Below are 18,881 nucleotides of genomic sequence, written 5' to 3' on the forward strand. Positions count from 1 at the left end.
GCATGAATGTAAAAGTGTCAAAGTCCATACAAGGGACACTTATCATGGAGAGTCTCAAATGGCCTGTATCTTTTCATAGGCATGGAGACATTCATCTGAGCAGTGGAAGGCTTGGACATCGTACTTAGCTAACCCTGTCTGCAGTGCCCTGGAGACCCATGCTACTCCACAGACTGCAGCATAGGGAATAAACTGAATTCCACACGTGCTAATAAAAAAGAGAATTTTATTATTGCTAATTAGATTTAAATTAGATTAAATAGTTTTACACAGACCACACAATGACACAGTCCACATATTTCCTTGCTGTCATCTCTTTGCTTTGTTTCTAGCCAAACAACAGCAGAGACCAGACACTTTAATTTTCTGCTTTTTTCCAATTGCTGCAGCTGAAAAGATTGTTATTCCCATAAACTGTATATAAAAGAGAGATTTGGTCCCAGGGTCTGTGCTGTGAGCATAGAAGTGACCTAAACTTCCAATTTTTCCAAAGGCCTGCAGGGGGTGACTCCTCTGGCTGTGAAAAAAGAAAGACGGTACAGGAGTCCATGGGGAAAAACAATGTCTCAGTAAAGAGTTTATGGTCTCAATTACCTTCAAGTCTTATTTCATAGAGCATGGTGTTCATTTTGTAAATTATGATCCCATTTACAGTAAAACAGAAGATAGAGCAGGGTATTATTTAGGGCATGACAACCTTGTGATTAACAAGTTGCTACTCAGTGTGTAATGTTCCTTGTTTTCTCAATCAGATTCATCACTCACATCTACATATGAATTAAAAAAAGAAAGAAAGAACAAAGAAGATTAAATAAAAATACTTAAAATAAGGTTTTACAACAGGAGTCTACAAACCAATAGGCGATGACACAGCGGCATGTTTTTATATACAGTGTAGTAGGGGTGCTACTTCTGGACAGAGTTGAGCAATAGCCTTAGGATTTGCAACGAGGTGGAGACTGAAGGTCACTGACATTTCTTCTTTTTTGCCAACAAAGATAATTGAACAGTAGTGGTTGAAACAACAGCTCACTTCTCTGGTCCAACTCCTGCCCAGATTGAAATGAGCTGACAACAATGGAACGGTTTGCAATTAAAATTCGAACAGATATTAATGCAGTGAGCACCCTGTATGTGACTCTTGTTTGTAGCTACAAGTCTACTGCAGAAGACCATTTGATTTTAGCCATTAACTGATCTATCGGTATCCACATTCATAGTTGCCAATAAATGAAATGGAAAAAAATTGAAGAAGAGATGGGAGAAACACCATTCAGCCATGTTATGAGTGCTGATGCTGTCCACTAGAGGGCGAGTTTGTTGTCAGCAGTATGCAACAAACACCTAATTTTATCTGGTGTTTAAGGCTACGTTCACACTGCAGGCGAAAGCGCATCAAATCCGATTTTTTTGACCCTATGCGACCCATATCCGATCATGGTGTGACAGTGTGAACGGCACAAATCCGATATTTTCAAATCCGATCTGGGTCACTTTTGTATGTGGTACTGAATCCGATACATATCCGATGTTTCAGAAAGCGACTGCTGTGTGAACGGTCAAGTCGCATTAAATCCGTCTTTTACGTCACTGACACAAGACAGACGCCAATTATCAGCGCCAGAGAAGTGCCCGAGAAGACATCGTGAACGCTTCCTGGCCATCCGGTGAAACTGCTGGGAAGACAACGTTGGAGAAGCGTTAACATTTTATTTGTACTGCATAATCTGCAGATTCTGACAGAAATCTGCAACTATCCTTTGAAGCACCGCTCCCCTAAAACAGCAATAAGGATCATTATTAGGTTATCTACATTATTATGTAAATAACAAAATAACTTAAAGTAAAAATTGGGAAACATGAAGTCCGAAGTCTTTATATTAAGGGCCATCAGTCAAACAATATAGTTTGCTCTGGGTCTAAACAGAGCGAGTTGTGTGTGACGTCTTCTTTTGCGCATGCGGGCTGCTTTGAGCGTTCACACTAGAGCGCATTTGCTGTGGCATTTTATTTGTAGGATTCATCACGCCATCACTTAAACACCTGACAGCAGTTTAATGAGAAAAATTAGAAAAGATTCTGACCCCCCCAAATTCTCTGATATTAGTCCGAATATCAGCCACTAGCAATAAATTTGAAAAATTAAACATGTTCTGTTCAGGTCTAGGAAAGACTAGAAAAATGGCAGCGAGGGGCTGATATCAACAAGAAATTATTGGCTATGGGTAACACAATAAGCCAGCAGTCACAAAAACTTTCCACTGTAAACTGTCTGCAAGTTGTTCCAAGTTGTCCTGCTGTTTGAGTTGTCTACATTGGTTAGGGTAGTTTCTCGCCGTTTCTCCTTGGCTTTTGAATGTAATCATTCTGTGATTCCATGAAGTACACAGTGATTCATTCAGTGCATGAAGCTGTAATGATTGGGGGCTGTGCAGATGGCAGAAGACGGGCATTGTGAAGAAGAATAACGCAGACCACCTAATTTAAAATACATTAGAAATGAATGTGAGCTGCTTACATTTTCGAATTGTGAATTTGGTTCAGAATTAATTATTGTAAACTATGAAGGGCAGCTAGCCCATTTGAATCTGTATGAAATTTACTTTAACAGACACACACACACAATGTGTGAAGCTGCACAATCCTGACCATGACACACATTTGTGGTTCTGAGTCAAAAGTCAAGCCAAATACAATCAGTGTGCCGCTATCACATTTCAAAAACTGATCAAAAGTGTAAGTATACAATACAGGCTTTTATCCACTGTCTCTCTATTGCACAAATGCTCGTGAAGAGAGGAAGTTTTGTTTTCCACCCAGCTTCTGTTATCGCCATCCAGTGAAGGGAAGTTCTGTTGTTAAAGAGAGCTACGTGTCATTTGTTGTGTCCTTTCTCCTGCATTCGCTGTTTATGTATGTTTATCACAATGGTGGTAGGGACATAGAAGCTTCTTTTAGCTACAACAAGTAAATCTCCTCTCCTCCTTTCGGGGGGACAGAGCATGTTGCTTCTTGTACACAGGAACACCAGCAGACATTGCTTTAAGCCATCACAATGAAGTTACAAGACAAACTCGGGAGAACCAAACCTGCCTTGTCTAAACCTCCCTCATGTCCGATCGGAATCTGATTTTGGCATCAAATCTGCGTGAGATGAGTTTGTGCTGAGATCTGTTGCTGGCTTGATAGGAACATAACCACAGGCTATACGGGCTGAGTGCTGAAATGCTGCAGCATGCAGGTGTGCAGTTTTAAGGGGCCTCTTTATTTGCAGAATCCCCTCCTGTGGGGAGTGTGACAGAACTGCTCATGCCCCTAGGCTAACGTTACAATACATCTGTCCGCGCAGAATGGTCGAATTCATCAAATGTGCCCCCGACTGCCCCACTCCCCTCTCCCTTATACACAAATAGAAAAATGTGAGCCCCTGCTTCAGCTCTCTGTTTTTGAGACATGAGAACCTTGCTGTTTGTCAAGACAAATCGATGTGCTGTGTGATTTGTAACCACAACCCGCAATTCATCAAACTGAGGCAAACTGCTGCTCTTTCCCTCCTTGATTGTAGTCAACAGGAAAACTTCAGACTCAGGTGATCCTGTGCCCCTCGGACGAGCAGATTCTTCAGTGTGAATGTGAGAAAATTACACCTGATAGGTGGACGAGCTGAGGCGGATATCGGCGCAAGGAGGCTCAATGAAAATAATACATCACAGCAAATTAATTGAGGAGATCAATCCGAAACCTCAGCCTGACCCCTAAACACTTGATCCTAAACCCTTTCCCTCCTCTGGTGTGCTAATCCTCCTAGAGCCCTCCACGGGAGCTCATGTGGTCGGGAAGCAATGGACCAGAGCCCAATGAGGCTGACAGCACCAACACAGCTGGCCTGCTGAATCAAAGGTTGGGACTGGGACCCGCCTTGGACGCTCTTTCACACAAGTGATGATTGCCAAGGAGAATGAAAACCCTCTCCTGCCCCATGCCCGTGTTGCGCCGGCCCCTTCAGAAACCACACTCCATAGTTAACATTATGTGCTAGCTAGTGATCCGATGGCCGTGAGAGGCATACGTGAGTGTGTTTCATTAGACAAGGGACCACACAAGACTGTTGTTCGGTATTTCCATAAACATTCGAAATAAAAGGCAAGATCTATCAAGAGCACCAGATTAAAGTTTGATTTTGCACAAACAAAGGCTCAGGGCTGCGTTCCCAGAGCCATCATAGAGCGAAAGTCCGCTGAAAAATGTACCTTTTTGTTTTTGAGGTGTTTGCCCACAACCTCTGCAACTCACATGTCTTTAAAATTATGAGCAGACTTTTACTGAGGCCCAAACGGGGAGAACAAGAGCCATTCTAGAGCGTCCTGTTTCCCAGGGCTTTAGTTTTATTGTATTTTCACTCCGGAAGCCCACTCACGAACACTAAATCAGCAAATTTATCTGCTATTTAAGGTAGAACGAATCGAACAAACAGAGCTCAGCACAGTAAGAAAAACAATTGCTGCTAACCGCTCTCCGAGCTAGAGCAATTATGCTTCCCTCCTATCAGGAAAAGAGTAAGAATTAGGAGTGTTTGTAACAAGATAATGCGCAGCAAATGTTTGCAAATTCCTCAGCATTACTCCTTACATATCTAAAGAATGAGAGCTCTAAACTGTACTGGCAGGCCGTTACTCAGACCTTATATGCTGAATGATATCCTCCTTTGACCAAGACTTGACACCTAATATAGAGGAAGCCAAAGGTCAAGCTGTGGAGCACATGGAGTCATTTATAAAATGTCAGAGATCGGTTGTTGGAGGCTGTGGGAAAGTATTATCTGTTGGATGGCTTAAATCCTCCATCCTAGCTTGTCCTTTCTCCTCAGAAGATTCGGCTCACATTATGTTTATGGAAGCAGGGGTGGTGGGGTGGGGGCACATTCTGGTGTAGCAGATGATGGAGCTGTTCTTTTTTCCTAGTTATTATTTATTAGTAATTAATTTGCTGTATTTATTGGTCATGTATTTCTCCCCAAAAGACCTACAAATCATTAAATCCTTCTAGGATCACATATCAGGGAGAGTATTTAAAATGGAACAGCCAAGCGACTATTTAAATAAGCGTTCAAGCTCTGAATTAATGTATCACTGTGTTTGGTTGGCAAATAGATTTTGATGGAGTGGCTGATAGCGCAGACGTGTTTCTGGACAAGACTGGGTGCTGAGTTCCCCAGCTTCTAGAGCCAAGAGCTAAAACACGTGAGCAGAAGAGGAAAATTTGGGGGTGAAATTAAAAAAAAAAAAACTCCATCCCTGACATTTTCTTGTGGTGAAAAAGTTGTGAACTACAGGGGAGAAGCAGAGGCCAAGGCGCCATAATATAGCCCTTCTCTCCAAGGCCAGGTCTGACGCAGGGAGTCCGACGCTTTGCAGGTCGGGACAGAGCAGGTCTGTGTGGTGAGCCAACCACAGAAACTCTGTCACCTCTGTGTGCCGCATGGAAACCCCTGTGTGCTGTCGCGGACAGCATCCCGCAACAGCCACATATTGATTCTGTCGATCTGTGAAGCATCAGCTGCATTTTGTTTCCCACATAAAGGTACTTAACAAAAGCTCCTGGTTTAAGAAACTGTAAGAACTCGCTTGATTAGGTGAAATATCTGCAAAACATTTCCCTTTGTTTACTACCCCAAGTCCAAAAAAAGTTGTGATGCTGTGCAATGCCCAGTTTACACTTCTGCTGGGAATCTTTGTAGAGGTTATGACACAATCTAGCTATGTCGCTAATGTTGTTTTTGCTTGTGCTGATGCATTACTTGTTAAAAATGACTTTTTTCCTTCCTGGTTACACTTTGCTGTGTCCATTTTTTCAGGTGCAGATCTATTTGTCCCTCTAGTTTTTCCATTTCTTTGTGCATTCCCTCAAGTCCATTCCAACAATTTCAATAATTTTCCTCCAGGAATTTGCTGATATTTTGAGTGGAGTATTATCCTTCATACTGGAACAACTGGTTGTTATTCCATCACTGAAACATTCAAAATCTGTAGTGTAAAAGTAGCCTGAAATGCACAGAAGGAATTGTCAGATATGCATGTCAGGTTACATTGTAGGTTTTTGGCATAGGTTTCAAAACTGAGGAAAGGGGTTCATTTAAAAACACGTCTAAAAAAAGTTGGGACAGAGGGAAATATGACAATATCATATGATGTATGATCCATATGTTGTCAAATGGTGAAAGGTCTGGACTGCAGGCAACACCTGGACTCTTCTAGTATGAAGCCATGCTGTTGTAATATTTGATTTTGATTTTTTGAATATTCTTGCTGAAATATGCAAGGCAGTGCGTACACGTGGTAGATATATATATTAGTGAGCTGATGTTCCAGGCTGAAAAATGCAGGAAAAATAAGAAACGTTAAAATTATAAACAGACAGAATGTTTTGCACTACAGAAAGTCAAACTTTGCTTTTCAAAAGTTTAATCATTACATTTTTCTGTGTCAGCGAGCTACTTGGTTTGGTAACTAGCTGTTCATGTTTCGTACGTAACCAGAATATTTTTTTCAGTTTTTCTTGAGTACTAGCCAAACAACCATTACTATTGATATCTACTATTGAGGGTTTCAAATCCTTGTAATTATATACATGTTGGAATCTATCAATTTCTGCTTGTTTGTAATTTTAATATTTAGCTCTGATCTTGCAGTGTTTTAGTGGTGAAGTAAATAAAATAAAAACATTTAAAATTTTATATCTTTGTTCAAGAGAGACTAAAATAACAACAATATTCAGGATATGATAGAGGGAAAATGATCAGTCACAACTTTGCACTTCTCAAAAAAAACCCACTCAATATTAGCTGAATATGAATAAACACTGTGCAAAAGTAATGGGCCACCCCTTTCTTTATAATTTGCTAGGAAAATGGGAAAGCTATTTATGGACTGTTAATCTGGAATACCCAAACACTGCCAATGCAGTAAAAGCATCCAGGGGAACACTATCAGTCATTGATTGGCCTCCCTGCAGCATGGGGACACCATAAGACCCATTGCCACTGATTTTCAGTGTAATTTGGCATACTTCAGCCTTTTCTCCCTGTCCCTTCTTCAAGATTGGCTTCTTGACAACCACCCCTCCACTGAGTAAATTTCTGATTAACCGTTTGCGATCAATAAATTGATCAGATCCTTTATCAGCTCTTGGGTGGATGTTTTCTTTTCCCATTTCATGACTTTGATATACCACTCATTTCCTGTAGTATTTTTTTTAAATGTGCCACTTCTTCTTTTACACTTTACACTCTTTACATTTGTCCAGTTTCCTCAAATTTTTTAAGGAAAGGCTGAACACTATGCTGAGAGATGCTATGTTTTTAGGTAATAGCTCTTAGGAATGATCTTTTACTTTATGCCTTTTATGTGATCTTTGGCATTTTACACAGATTCAACTTAAGAAATTGGAACAAATGATTTTATGATTGTTTTTTGATTGTTTTTTTTTTTGCAACAGGCTGCTTGAAACAAAGTGCATAAATATATAATTTACAATTCGTTATTTGCAAAGTTGTCATTTATATGTAGAAACAACACTGCTTCATCTGGATCAGGTGTTGAATGATTCATAGGTCAGTAAAAAACCCCAAAACATTTCTCTGAAAATGGTCAGATGGACTGAAAATGAGTGAAAAAGCTGCCAAAATAGTGCAGAGGAAAAACCTTCATAAAGCCTGGAGAACTATTGCTCAAGACCACTTTCAAAAAAATACAATAAATCTGGCTCCTTGAAAGGAAAATAAAAAGAAATGAGTGATGGCTCAAGGCTTCTGCAAAGTACTGAATTAACGTGTAATTAAACGTGCTTTTTAGTAAAATACTTCAGGAGCTGCCACTTATGGTGACCTTTCATAACATTTTAATTTCTTTATGGAGACCCGGTCAAAGTTACTGTATATCACCAAATATTTTTTTAAATCATGACCATTAATTCCAAATTTACCAACATTTTACCTTTTACCAAGCCAAGATAAGGGAAACAGAATATATTAAAAACTTCAATATGCTAGCATTCTAGCATGCTAGCATTCTTATTATTGACGTGTTAGCATACATAGCATTATGTCAAAATACAAACTAATCAGTTTATAGCCTATATGTAAAGACTCATGCTGGGTGTTGTAAGTGTACCACAAGAAATTACTGTCAAGAGCAATGCTTCTTCATCCAGGGAAATAGAGCATGTTTTGTTGTGATAGAATCTGTCTTAGCTTCCGACAGCATGCTGGAGATACAGTGAGGTGCAGCTACGTTAGATCATCCTGCCAGGCTAAACCACATTTGCTGATTAGTTCCTATCTGCCCTCTGCGTGATACGGATGTGCACGGCGAAAAGGCCAGAATATCTCTCTGAGCTATGTAAACTCACCACTGCTGGTCATGGCGCAACAACTCCTTCCCCCACAGATCTGCTCCGAGAGACAATGGCAAAGGTAAAGAACAACATGGCTCTATTTTGCAGGATGAGTCACAGATAGTGTCATCACCACGATGAGATGAAGAGGAAAGTGCCAGGGTGCCATGTCTTTATCGTGACTGCTCATCTCTCGCCCCGCTACATGGCTATGCATGAATGGTTGGTGATAATTTAGTGTAATCATAAATATGGGTAAAGATTGCCTCATTACCTCGTTATCTACCTCAATATCTGGCGGCAGGTTCTAAGAAATGAACGCTCATGTTGCAACTTGATGAAACTTATTAACCCTGATTTTGCGTTAGATAAGATGAGCACAGACTAAAGCCTTGTGAAATGGTCAGTGTAAGTGGCTCCAGCCCTTTGGAGGATCACAAAACGTAAATGAATTTTAAACCACAGTTTCTGTTTAAGCTACATTTCTTGGATTTTATACCGCACCGCTTGAAGTTACCATCATGCCACACACTCTGTGGCCTGTGGCACTGGATGGTTACATCACTCAGTTACATCGACTTGGGTCTAACAGGGAAATGTTACAGCATTTCCCTGTTAAAAAAAGAAAAGTGAGTTTATGCGTGTGTAAGAGATATCCATGACTACAATCAAGAGCATGCAATAGGGGCTTTGCATATGGGAATATGGGCTTGCGTTACCTGGGGCTGAATAGAGTCTGCGAGGCATGTCTCGGTGGCTAAAATGAAGAGGTACATTTAAATGCTAATGAAAAACATTAATGATATGCAAAGAAAAATATCAGGATTGGAAGCAGCGTGGGGAGCCACACACAAATAAGTCACATATAAAAAGCCAATAAAAACTTCATGCAAAATGAGGCATGAATGCTTTCTTGTGCCACCAAATATTAGATTATGCAAGTAATCCTTTCAGTCAGTGATGGCTTGGAATTTGAGGAGGCACCGAAGGCCAAGCCGTGTCAAGCCATCGGCTCCTTTCGCCAGCTCGTCCCCACTATTTGTGATTGATGACTATGGCTTGCACATGACCTAGCACAGTGAGGAGCCTCTTGAGCACTGACCAGCACTGAACAGTGCAGGGTTTTACTCGGTTTACATCATGATAAAAACAGTCATCACCCTCCCTCATATTTCCAATACGTTGATGTTTTCTTGAACGCTGAAAAACATCTTGATATCGCAGCCTTAGATCCTCTCTGTAGGGACTCATAAACTTTACATTTTCAATCAGATGAATTTAGCGCAGACTTCCAACTAGAGCATGGAAAAATACGCTTTTGGTTGATGTCTCCTTCATGGTTTTGATTTCAGCTGTTGTCTTTTGTTGCCAGATATTCATCAGAGTTGCAACATAACCTACGTTGTTGATATTTTCATGGAGAAAAACCTTCGTTCTGCTGGGCTCAAACCCAGCATGGCAACAACTCTGCATTCACGTGCCAGCTGTGAATGTCACACCAGGTTTTATTGACAGCTGCAATGATTGCGTTTCATATATACTGTAATTACCACAGTCAAAATATTGTCTCAAGGCATGAGAAATGCTAAGGGGCAGGAATCTACGCAAAATACACACACAGCTGAGGCTTTGGGGTTTTTTTTGCTTACACTGGTAATGCAGGCTTTTCAGTGAATTTTAGAGAAACCTGCGTCATGCGTGCACGTTTTGGCGTGGAATTGTTCATGTTGAATCATTTTAACGTGACAAATCACTGGTGGAGGGACAGAGATGAAGATAACAGATAACAGAGCGGTGATATGAGAGTGTCAGAAGGGAAGACAAAGTGAGAGAGAGTGGGTAGCGCCTCGCTTTCTTTGGAGTGCACGTCTGAGCTCTGAATTATCTCTTGTGTCTCGGCAGACGAGGCAGAGGGCTAGGGTATCCGTGCTGGTGACTGTACATGAAACATTCCACGCCGGGTTCAGGACGGGGTTCCTCTTGACTCGTCGTCCGTCATTGCATAAAGCTCGCTCTCAGCTGTGAAGCAGCCAGTTCTTTTGTTAACGGCGCGGCGAGCAGTAAATTATCATGGTACTCGCTCACTGTTGAAAGCTCCATCACCTCCCTTTTTCCCTGTCTCCCTAATCCACCTCTTGTGAACATCTGCTCCGATGGCCCACGGAGCACAAGCTCATGCCAGAGCTATTGTGCGCCACACACAGCTGTGGCTGAAGCGTCTGTCTTCACCTCAGTAACATTGCAGACGAACTAAAGAAGATAATCTTTAAAAGAAATCGCAGGTAAATACCTGCATGCTTTTTTTTTTAAAACCAGTGATTCAGAACAAGTCTCTTTCTGCTCTGCTGAAACTGAAGGCAAACTTGGACAAAATCAACCAAAAGCCAGTGAGACACACAAAAGCGCCTCATTAAAAAAATACATTCAGTGGAAAGTTGCTGAGCAGGCATGCTCTTTACAAAAATATCCACATTCACACCTGGGAGCCTTCCTGTATAAATATTGCAATTGCTCAGCAGATTTTCACTGCTGTGCTCAATTGCATCTCAAAGAGGAAGTCATTGAGAAGTATCTGGAGATGCGCTCAATATTCGGGCAAGACGCGATCTCCAGAATGCTGTATCTGCGCTGTGTCCGAGTCTCGCTCTTAATTTCCATGTGTTTATGTGGCTAATTCTTCATAATGCTTTTTGGAGAGGAGTGAAAAGCTCTCCTCAGGGAGCGAACGGGCCCAGGTAGCCCTCACATCTGAAGAGTGGCCTAATGGGAAAGCAAACACGGTGATTACCAAGGCCCCTTTACAAGGAGCAGCCTGCAGCGAGAGTGCAGTCCTGCACCTGAGCAAGCATGGGTGTGTGTGTGTGTGTATTTTCTCACTCATGTAGTGTATGTAGTTGGAGTTGACTGAAGCACGTAGGTTCCTTTCTTTTGTTTGGGCAAGATTGCAAAACTGCATTATCTATGATATGCTATTGCATAAAATAAATGTGGCATCAGTGCTGTGTAAACAGGATTCAAAGTACATTTTAAAGCCTTTTGTGTTAGCATTATGGCAGCTGCCTTATACTTGTTTTTGTAATCTAAAAATGCATTTGGATGAGCTGATGGTGTTATCTAGTAGCAAGCTTGATTAGCAAGCTGCATCAATAAACTGTATGGGTCTGTGGGGATTAATTCACTTTTGGAGCGAGCCTCAAGGGGCAACTCCAGGAATGGAAGTTTGGGGCTTTGTTTATTGTCTTTAGCTCCCAGTGTACCCAAGCTTGAGGAAAAAGGATAAATGTGACTTGTTTAAAGAAATTTCAGAAATATTGGATATGATCTATGTAAAATCAAGAGTCCTACATGAACAGGCCTGACAGTTCACCTCACAGCTACCCTATAAAATATGAGTCTTTGCCCTCGTAAACATGAAATGCAACGGAAATGTGTAAAAATGTAAAATATGATTGGTTTATTTAGAGTTAGAGTTTTACTTTGTAACTATGCAAAAATATTAATGGAAGATTTACATTTAATGACTTAAAGTCAGCATTTTGGGCATACATATTTGAGTGTATGATGAACTCTGGTTAAAAATTACACTTTAAAGTTGGAACAAAACTTTAGAAGACGCACTGAAAAGTCTAAATACTTTTTTATACATATTGTAGCATTCACCACCGGCATCAGTCAGCTTGCTGGCCATGTACGGGTAACTATTGTCATCCCTCCTTTCTCTCCACTTGCCGTCTCTAACACCATCTACAAAAGCACTAAATGTCATAAGGAAACCTTAACATGCTACTGCTATCAAAACTAAACAAAAGGAGTTCATGCAGATTTGTGCACAGTATGTTTACACATAGATGATAATAACAAATAGTGCAAATGTTTTACATGAAGGATATAAATGTGGCAGGCTGATTCAATCAGCAATCGGGCTACTGATTACTAAGACTGGAAAACTAATACAAGCCAACACCGGTGACATGTCTTTGTATCATACTCTCATAGTGTATCATCAAAATTCAGTAAAATGTAATGGTACTGCTGCTAAGATTATTGTGAACTCATACATAACTCAAACGAACAGAAACATGGAACTGGATGTTAAAGAAATACTTTTTCATGAACCATTTGTGTACTTTTAATACATATTTTAAACATATACTATAACATATATTTATCATCTATTTACACTCTTCCTCTTTAAACAACAACAACAAAAAAATGATTCCCAGCATGGAAGCCTGCTGGTGTGGTGTGCCATGTCTCCTCAGGGAGCATATAGAGGGGCTTTCTCTGAAAGCACACGGGCCCTCTTCACTCTGTGTTGACTTAGTAAATTACTTGGGATGTCAGGGCCCAACCACAGCTTATCCTCTGAGAGAGGGGGGTGGGGTGGGGCACGGGTGCGGGAGGTGTGGGGGCTGGGGGGTGGTGGGTGCAGCGTGGCTGTGAGAAAACAAGTGAGTGTGAGAGCGAGGGAGGGAAATCATTGTAGAGGGCTAAGGTGCAGGTAGGAGCCAAAGTGTGCATTTACGAAGAGGAGGCCCGACTCAAGAATGAAAAAAACAACAACAAAACAAACAAAACAGTAATCATGAAATCATTTTTGCACTTTATCTACAGCAGTACAGACAGAGTATTAAACTTGTGCACATAAAAGAATATTTGAGCAGCTATAATGGAAAACGCATGCTCAATTTCAGAATAAAAGCTGATTTTTGGATGATAGCTATTACACAAAATCTCTTTTATGTCGTGTTTGAAGGTGCACAAAACAATCTGATCTTTTTCCCTAAGACATGCATGCTGGTACTCTGCAATCATGACATCCTTACATTCACAAAACTTGTGCTATGTTTGCAGAAAAAGGCACCGCACGTTGTTTTCTGTCTCGTAATGGATCATTTTCAGAGTGCTGTGCTTCTTGTGCAGCCATCCAGGTGCTTGCAGGAGGTCAGTCAAAGAGACTCCTGCAGGACAAACTGCTGTATATGTTTTGTACGCTGGCCCTTGGAACTGTCTGCAGTCTGCGCTCAGGTGAGAGGACTGCACACCTGTGGCAACTCTATCCTGTTTGCTTTGACACCTCGTATGCCGTCTCCTTCAACAACATATCTGTCATGCCCACACCCTCCCACACCAAACACCACACACACATACACATACCACTTTTTTTATGGTATATGCAGTTAACTTGAAATGCACCAATTATGTCCCATCGCTGATTATTTTCTTGTCAGTTTTGGCGGAAAAATTATTAAAAAACAAATTAATTCCAAATATTTTACCTCAAGTGTGGCAAACTGTGTGGCAACCTCTTTCTGTGACAGCAGAATTTCTTTTCTCGCAGCTTAGCGTGCTGTTCTGCATAAAATGTGTTGAATTATGGGCTAAAACGGGCTTTCTGTTTGATGATGGCCTGCTTCCATCAACACTTGAACTGAGTCCTATGATCTGTTCTCTTACACTTCACTGGCTTCTTACATTTTTTTCCCTCTTTTTCCTAATTTTTTTCTTCAGAATCACATTTTCTCCTTCATCTGTCCGCAGATCACGCTAAGCCTTTGATAGAGATGGCAGTAGAGGGGGCATGGGAGCGACGGGGGTGGAGGTTGATGTGCGATTGTGGGTCGGGGTGTCAGTGGCTCCCCCAGGACCTACTATGAAAGGATGTGTCTGAATCCAGGGCCAAGTGAAGACAAAAAAAAAAAATGCTCTCAAAGAATAAAGAAGGGCTTTGTGTGTAACCATCTAGCCGTGATCGTGCTACAATCAGCGTTTCTAATTTGTCATAACATGTTTTGCCATTTGTTGACATCCGTCATCCACCCTTACAGAGAAGTTTCCACACTTGGATGCACGCTATTTGGATTACAATAAAATGTGGAAAATGTTCTTCAGAATTAAGTTTTTGTGGTAATTTAACCTCGATGTCACGTGTTTATCCCTTCAAATACAATACAAAAAGTGTGAAAATGTGTGAAGATGGAAAAAGGTGGAAAAAGTTGATTGCCTCACGGTGTAAGGTGCAATAAATCTATTTTTCTTTGTCCATTTTATGTAAATGTACTGTAGATATATGCATACATATTAACTGAGCCCCCAAAAAGTAGTGAAAGGTCCAAACAGTTTAATGTAACAGGTCCGGTATTTTCATTTAGTGCTTTCTAAAGTGGTTTTTAAAATAAATGTTCTTGTAGTGATGGATGTGTGCAGGGATCTGAATCAGCTGCAGCCATCTGGTCTTTTTTTTGAAGAGTCCCATTCTCAGGCCTACAGATCTGAAGCGAAGCGCTAGAATGTCTTCTCTGATATAGACATTCAAAACTAACGCCATAACAGCAGCCCTCTGACACTGGACATTCACATAACGTGACTTCTAAGTTTTCCAGCGTCTAGAAGGAAGGGAGGGCAGCAACAAGAGCCTCTTTCAGAGGCATTTCACCGTTGATTACAGCGGCTGACTGCTCCCCGCGTTTGAACAATGCGACCACGAGGCCTTCGTGATTTGTAGCTTTGCTGGATTCGGCACTTTTGATAAATCATTGAATCACCTTTTGGGGAAAAAAAATGAGGTAGAAAGATTAAACCAGCATGAGAACCATATGGAGACACGGGGAGGAAAACAGGGTGCACAGAAAGAGATATGCTCAGTATGTCACTCATAAATGTTAAATTCGCGACTTAAATTCTTGTATAAATTAACTTTTGTCCAAATTTATGAAGCAGTCTCTCAAAAGACAGCTTTGTGCTTCAGTTACAAATACAGAGTTAGTCATAGCATGCAGGATTAATGAGGGAAATGATCACGAGACATGTTTATCGTTGGCCTGTCGAGTTGCTTTCCTGTTGCCTCTGGCTTGTTTGTGAGTCGTGTGATTTAGGACTCTATTAATCTACCTCTATGTTGTTCTTGATGTTTGCATCGAGTGACTGGCGGAGGGTTTATGTGAGGTGTACCTCCTTCGTCCTGGACTTGCTTAAAGCTAGAGCTCAGACAGGGAAAGTACAAAGCCTTGCCTGGTGGTCTGCACATATGCCTAGATGATCTGCCCAAAACAGCCTGGATGGTGGTGTGGCAAAGACACACCTGCTTTGTCAACACCATCTTCCTCACTACTGCGGCCAACTGAAAATCCATCCTGTATAATTGCAAAGACTGTAAGGCACCATAGATTTGAAGCAGATTTGATAGGAGAATACTGAATACTTAATCTGAACACTTAAATGGAGTTTGAGCCATGTGTGTAGATCCTTTGTTTCCTGCTGTTTGCTATTTACAAGCGAAGGTTTAAAGTTATTAGATTAGCATTTAGGTATTGATTTATTGCGGGAAATTTGAGAGTTGTGTTACAAAAAGCAGTTTAGGTTATTGTTTAAGATGTTGCAAATTATGTAATTAACCAAAAAAAAAAAAAAGACTAAAGCTATCATTTAAAGCCATGTGAAAAAAAAGTTTTCACAGGACCTTCATGGAGTTCTGTAAAAAACTAAATACTCCCCATGATTTAGTAGCTCGTAGAACCACCTTTAGCAGCATCAACCTGAATCATTTTACTGTCACTTTATTATCTCCCGTAGTTCTTTGAGGTTTGCAGGCATTCATTTATGCACAGCTGTTTTAAGGTCCGACCAATGTTGTCAGACAGATGTCGTTACATTTGACTCTAGAGTACTTTGGTATATAGAGGAGTTGACTGTGAAGTGCCCAGGTCCTGCGGCCCTTCATGCTTGAGAGTTAGTGTGCAGTGGTGGGTGCTGATGTGTTTTGTTTGGGTGGCACTGTGCATTATGGTCAAACATCTCCACTTTGTTCTCAAATGCCAAAAGAACATTCAATTCAATTTCAATTCAATTCAGTTTTACTTACAAAGCTCAAATCACAACCCCCTTTGAGCAAGCACTTGGCGACAGTGGGAAGGAAAAACTGCCCTTTAACAGGAGGAAATCTCCACCTCCAGCAGAACCAGGCTTAGGGAGGGGCAGCCATCTGCTGCGACCGGTTGGGGGTGATGGGAGGAAGTCAGGACAAAAGACACGCTGTGTAAGAGATCCAGAGATTAATAATAATAACTAATGATTAAATGCAAAGTGGTGTATAAACAGAGTGAAAAGAGATGAGTGGGAAGGAAATGTTCAGTGTATCATGGGAAGCTCACAGCAGCCTAAGCTTAATGCAGCATAACTAAGGGAGGATTAAAGGTCACCTGATCCAGCCCTAACTATAGGCTCTATCAAAAAGTAAAGTTTGAAGCTTAATCTTAAAAGTAGAGAGGGTGTCCATCTCCTGAATCCAAACTGGGAGCTGGTTCCACATATGTGGGATCTGAAAGCTGAAGGCTCTGCCTCCCATTGTACTTTGAAATATCCTGGGAAGCACAAGTTAGCTTGCAGTCTGAGAGTGAAGTGCTCTCTTGGGGTGATATGGTACTATGACATTTTTATGATACGATGGAGAGTGATGATGAGGAGAAAGATTTCAAATTTAGTTCTGGATTTAACAGTATGGGGGAAAACATGGTCTCTCTTTCTAGTCCCTTACTGGATTACTGATTACTGGATCAGCTGAAGGCTTATCAGGGAGTTTTTAGGACAGCCTGATAATAATGAATTACAGTATAAGTAATAAATAGCATCACTCTGAGAAGTCCTCTCCAGAAGTCTTGTGGCGTTCAGATGCAGCTTTGCAAACCTAGGTTGTTCTGCCATGCTCTGTGTTATGGCAAAGAGGCTTTCTCATGGCAACCCTTCCAAACAACCCATCCTTATTCAGTCTTTTTCTCACTGTACTGTCATGAACTTTAACATTTAACGTTCTAATTGAGGCCTGTAGAGTCTGAAATGTAGCTCTGGGGTTTTTGCAATTTCTCTAAGCATTACACAGTCTGACCTGGGGGTGAATTTTCTGGGACATCCACTCCTGGGAAGATTGTGACATTGTGTTAACACACACAAGAATGTCTCAGACTAGCAAACTGCCAAAACTTCTACCAAGAGTAAAATGATGAAAGATGAAATTGGCACACTCATCCAACACTGACACTGAAGCGTGCAACCCTATTAAAAAAACACCGTACCTACAGTGCAAGTACCTTGAAGAGCAGTTGTGAATATTTTTACTTTATAATTTACTGCTTTACTTAAATGGAAGTACAAATCTTTTAGACAGATCCCTTGTTTTTTATTTGTTTATTTTTTCCTTAGCAACAAACAAACCAGAAGTCTGTGATGTTCATCCAACAGAGTGATCCTGGTTTATCACCTTTGACCTCAAAGCCTCACCACCTGAGTGTTGCCGTACCCCCTCCACACACCAACGTTCACCTGATGTTGGGACAGACAACCTGGTTCTCGAAACAGGGGAGGCATGACAGGGCAGGTCACCGGAGAGAGCGCAAAACAAAGAGTCAGATTTCACAGACCCTCTATCAATCAAACATCTTAGAAGCACAGTCCCACTACCTTCAGGAATCCCACTGGCTTCAAAGGGAAATGTGTGAGGGATTTTTTTTCCTCACTTCTGAACACAGGATTGTTGTAGATCAGCGGCAGTGTTTATTGTCCTTTGTTGTAACATCCTCGGGCACAACCTTAGGATGTCACTAAAACCCTTTTGTGTTTACCCATATGGTAATAATACAACGCTGAAATAATACAGCAAAAAAAAAATCCTTTGTTTCCCATATTTGCAAAGTAATACTCAACGCTGCACAGCAAGCAGGGGCAAGATCTCGTACATTCCCAAACACAAATTAAGGCATGACAAATGAATTCACTTACGCTGTTGTGTGTGTTGCTAAATGCCAAGTCTGCTTTGTATACAGCTCGACGAAATGACTGGACTGAGACAAATGGGCATTGTTTTGGTGTGAAAAGCAGCCGAGACGTTTGTGCTGCTTTTCTAGATTTGCCACAGACTCAACTAAATCAGCTCAGGAAGGTGACTATAAGCATTGTTTGCAAAGTGTGTCAACCTCTGCCTCTATCTATTGTTTTTAGCAGTTTCTTTAAATGGTTATTGATCGGCCTGTTTTCAGGTGCTCTATAGGCTGATGTGGTTAGGCATGGATGTTTGCTTTGCTCCTTACCACCTTAGGCACTCTGTCTCCTTCGCACATCTACCCACCTCCTGCCTTGATTTGGCTGTGCACCTGTCTGGTGGAGGCAGCTGTGGGTGGGCGGGCCTTAGCTGTCAGTGGAACATTCCAGAGGAGAAGTCACCCCGTTAATCCCTTGGGTTTAGGCCAGACAGCTCCCCACCTCCTTCCCTCCCACCTTCATTACCTCCAGTACCCTCGGTTGCCTCCCTCTCTCTCTCTCGTTGTACTTTGCACGCGGTTCCCACTCTCAGCCCTGGTCAGGCTCAAATGGAATACTGCTATGTCAAAGTTGGACACTGAGAATGAGATTAAAGGACAAGTAACCCCCCTCCGCATGCACACCAACCCTCCAGCTCCCAGGCCCAGAGGTTTTAATCCCCCCAAATATTCAAGAATGGA

Source organism: Astatotilapia calliptera, chromosome 13 (assembly GCF_900246225.1).
Source record: "Astatotilapia calliptera chromosome 13, fAstCal1.2, whole genome shotgun sequence".
Lineage (NCBI taxonomy): Eukaryota > Metazoa > Chordata > Actinopteri > Cichliformes > Cichlidae > Astatotilapia > Astatotilapia calliptera.